The sequence below is a fragment of the Palaemon carinicauda genome, chromosome 39, assembly GCF_036898095.1.
Source record: "Palaemon carinicauda isolate YSFRI2023 chromosome 39, ASM3689809v2, whole genome shotgun sequence".
NCBI lineage: Eukaryota > Metazoa > Arthropoda > Malacostraca > Decapoda > Palaemonidae > Palaemon > Palaemon carinicauda.
In genome coordinates this window covers 45,949,902-45,954,901 of record NC_090763.1, presented here as the reverse complement: position 1 = coordinate 45,954,901, position 5,000 = coordinate 45,949,902, and positions in this window count along the sequence as shown.

Below are 5,000 nucleotides of genomic sequence, written 5' to 3'. Positions count from 1 at the left end.
ATGGCAAGCAGCTCTTCTAGGAGAAGGACACCCCAAAATCAAACCATTGTTCTCTAATCTCTGGTAGTGCCATAGCCTCTGTACCATGGTCTTCCACTGTCTTGGGTTAGAGTTCTCTTGCTTGAGGGTACACTCAGGCACACTATTCTATCTTAATTCTCTTCCTCTTGTTTTGTTAAAGTTTTTATAGTTTATATAGGAGATATTTATTTTAATGTTATTGCTCTTCTTAAAATATTTTATTTTCCCATGTTTCCTTTCCTCACTGGGCTATTTTCCCAGTTGGAGCCCTTGGGCTTATAGCATCCTGCTTTTCCAACTAGGGTTGTAGCTTAGCAAATAATAATAATAATAATAAAAAAAGCAAATTTCCTCGAATAACAACAAAACGCAAATTGACAGAGCTGAATCAGGCGACATTTTCATCTTATATAGCTCCAAAGGATAACCAAGTAACGCTAATACCCATCATTATTACTATCCAAGCTACAACCCTAATTGGAAAAGCAAGATGCTATAAGCCCAGGGGCTCCAATAGGGAAAAATAGCCCAGTGAGGAAAGGAAATAAGGAAATAAATAAATGAAGAGAACAAATTAACAATAAATCATTCTAAAAAAAGTAACAACGTCAAAACAGACATGTCATATATAAACTATTAACAACATCAAAAACAAATATGTCATAAGTAAACTATAAAAAGACTCATGTCCGCCTGGTTAACAAAAAAGCATTTGCTGCAACTTTGAACTTTTGAAGTTCTACTGATTCAACTACCCGATTAGGAAGATCATTCCACAACTTGGTAACAGCTGGAATACAACTTCTAGAGTACTGCGTAGTATTGAGCCTTATGATGGAGAAAGCCTGGCTATTAGAATTAACTGCCTGCCTAGTATTACGAACAGGATAGAATTGTCCAACAAAAAAATACTATATGTAAATGACATAGAAATGAGTAACCAAGAAATGAGCCTCTGTTTGGAACATTTTATACTACGAGTTTCATCAGATATCTCGCCATGGCTCCACGATAGAGGGATCAATCCATCACTCAAGTCTTCCGACGCCTGAACGATCCGGATTCCATCTCAATCCATCCTACTTAACATTGCCCTGACTTCCCAGAATCCCATCCGGCGTTGGACACATCCTGCCAACCCCCCCCCCCCCACCCCCCCCCCCCCCCCCACACCTCTCACCTGAGTGTACGACTCATAAATCCTAAACTTGACAGCTTAATGCGGTCGTCAAAGCTGATCAGCTGATCACATTTGTCGTCCCAATCACCGTTGTGTTTGTACGGTTCGGGTCCGAAGAGAGCAATTCTTTCCTTTTTTTTTTCGTCTTTTTAACGCCTATCACCATCTTCCTGCTAATTCGTTGCACCTATAGTCCATTTCTTTTAGCGAGGCATATTAGCACCGACTCGCAACGGTGCCCTTTTACCTCGGAAAAGTTTCCTGATCGCTGATTGATTTTGCACCGACTCGCAACGGTGCTCTTTTAGCTTGGAAAAGTTTCCTGATCGCTGATTGATTTTGCACCGACTCACAACGGTGCCCTTTTAGCTCGGAAAAGTTTCCTCATCGCTGATTCGTTAGACTTTGCACCGACTCGCAGCGGTGCCCTTTTAGCTCGGAAAAGTTTCCTGATCGCTGATTGGTTGGACAAGATAATTCTAACCAATCAGCGATCAGGAAGCTTTTCCGAGCTAAAAGGGCACCCCTGCGAGTCGGCGGTGCCCTTTTAGCTCGGAAAAGTTTCCTGATCGCTGATTGGTTGGACAAGATCATTCTAACCAATCCGCGATCAGGAAACTTTTCCGAGCTAAAGCTACAGAATTTGAGAGACGAACAGCAGATAATTAATGACAAATAGTGTGATATTAGGAACATATCAGTCAGTTGGTAGGGTAGTTCTGGGACATGCATTTACAAGGAGAAAACCATGGCTATTAAATGACACTTGGCATACTATAATAAGGAGACAAAGACAGAAATTGATTGTTGAAAGTTTTCAATGAAAATTACAAGGTAGAGCATGCTAAGTATTCCAGTATTGATAGTGAAGTCTAAAGAAAAGCCAGGAATGACTGGAGAGAGTATTTAGATAGGATAGCAGATGAGGCTGACAAAGGTATGAATTCAGGGAGTGGCTATGGTGTAAGAATTGCTCATAGAATTATTAACAAAAGCTCTACTGAAGCAAAGAAGAAGCATATACCTATCAAAGAGAGGGGTGGATCTGTTATAACAACTTAAGATAAAGAAAGGCAATGTTTGATGGAACACTTTAGTGAGCTTATAAATAGGATAAATAAAGGAAACAATTTAATTGATACACCTTGAGCTGAGGAAGACCTAAATGTGCACATGAATTAATTCAGTGTGCTTGAATTCGAAGCTATCAGTAAAAAACTAAAGAGATGGAAAGCCCCTGGATACGATGGAATAACTGCTGAGATGATATTGGCCGAAAACGAAGTGAATCCCAGAATACAAATAAGATGATTTTGTAGAAAGTGGCGTGAAGAGACAGTACTTGATGTATGGGAGCTAGGAATGTTGGTGGAATAAAAAAAAAAAAAAAAAAAAAAAAAAAAAAAAAAAAAAAAAAAAAAAAAAAAAAACTGATTGCAATAATTACAGAGGCATCACACTTACGTCATTTGTCATAAAAATATATAGAAAGCTCATTTTAAAGAGACTAGAGAGCAATAGTGATGAAAAAACTGAGAGATGAACAAGCAGGATTTAGAAAAGGTAAAAGATATGCTGACCAAATTTTCATTTTAAGCAATGAGGTACAAAATTGTGTAGAATATAGAAATCCACTTTTGACGGCATTTGCGGACTATGAAATAGCCTTTGATAGTGTGCAAAGGCCAATTTTGTGGAGAGTCCTGCTTTATCAAAGAGTTCCTCTTAAATATGCAAATTTGATTAAGCCTGTTCATGAGCGAAACAAGTCCAAAGTTAGTGTTAGTGGAGTCCTATCAAATGCATTTCCTGTAAACAGGGGAGTACTCCAAGGGAATGTGTTATCACTTATGTTGTTTATCCTCCTCATGGATTTTGTAATGCATAGAACAGTTGGGGATGGTGGAGAAGGATTGGATTGGATTGGTAATAGGAAATTAGCTGACCTAGAGTACGCGGATGATGATGCCCTACTTAGCAGAACACCACAGGACTTGCATAGCTTGCTTACCAGAATGTATGAAATGTCACATAAGGTTGGGCTCAAGATAAATATAAAAAAGACAGAGATGATGAGAACGGAATATGCAATGTTAGATGAAATATCACTGGAAGGAGAAAGGATTAATGAGGTGGAATCATTCAAATATTTAGGAACTATGATCTGTAATACAGGATCCTTAAAATTTGATGAAAAATTAATGAAAAATTGAAAAAAAAGCAAATCGGTCAATGGCTATGTTAAGTAAAATTTGGAAATCAAATCGCCTGAAATTACATATAAAAATACGGCTATATATCGGTTTATTGAGATCGGTGTTACTGTATGGACATGAGTCGTGCTATGGCAATGAAACAATGTCCAACAGATTTTGTAGATTTGAGGACTAAGCCCAGGAAAGAATATTGGGAGTTAAATGGTAAGACAGGATTAAAAATGAAACTATAAGAGATCTTGGTGAGGGGCAGATGGAGACGGTTGGGCATGCTCTCCGCACTCCCCAAGAGAGATTAGTTCACCCAAATTTCAACTGGGCTCCACAAGGCACTAGAAGAATTGGAAGACCGAGGCATACATAGTTGAGGACTATGAAGCACGAAATAGAAGATAATGAATGGAGAAGTATTGAATTAAAAGCTCAAGATAGAGACGACTGGCGAAATATAACCGAGGCCCTTTGTGTCAATAGGCGTAGGGGGAGATGATGATGATGATGAACAACGTAACAATAAACAAATAAACTTACTCTGTCAGATGACAATAAAGAAATAAACTCTCTCTGATACATAACAATAAAGAAATAAACTTTCCCTGACACATAACAATAAAGAAATAAACTTACTCTGGCGCATAACAATAAAGAAATAAACTTACTGTAACAAACTAATAATAAAGAAATAAACTTACTCTGACACATTAAAAGGAAGAAATAAACTCACTACGACAACCTAATGATTAAGAAATAAACTTACTCTAATACATAACAATAAAGAAATGAAGTTACTGTAACAACATAATATTAAAGAAATAAACTTACTCTGACACATAAAAACAAAGAAATAAACTTACTATGATAACCTAATGATTAAGAAATAAATTAATTCTGACAGAATAACAATAAAGATTACACTTACTGTGACAACCTAATAATTAAGAAATAAATTAATTCTGACAGACTAATAATAAAAAATAAACTTGCTGCAACAGCCTAAGAATAAAGAAATAAACTTACTCTAATAAACTAATGATAAATAAATAAACACACTAACACCCTAACAATGAATAATTAAATTATTTTGAACTTGGGAGCTAGAAACATACTCACTTTGCAACCGTTTGGTGACACCAGAACCACCAGAACAAAGAAATAACCTTACTGTAATAAACTAATAATAATGAAATAAACACACTAACACCCTAACAATGAATAATTAAATTATTTTGAACTTGGGAGCAAGAAACATACTCACTTTGCAACCGTTTGGTAACACCAAAACCAACAACTTGGTCAACAACGAATTGAGGCTATCTATCAATTGCGCAGCCGTGTCTAGAGAAGTTGCCACTTCAATTTTTTTTTCTAATCTATTTTTGTCACTTCATGAATCGTAACTCACTTCATACTCATAACTCAAGTTTTTCCGTCACTGTTTCATGGCGATTGGGAATTTGCGGGTTCTTCAAAATGAGTGTTTATATTTCAATAGGCCACAAGAGAAGTTTTGACACAAGCTGTTCTCCATTTCCCTTTTTCAAATCACAGGGAAACACAGAGAGTCTATTCTTTAAGATTAATTC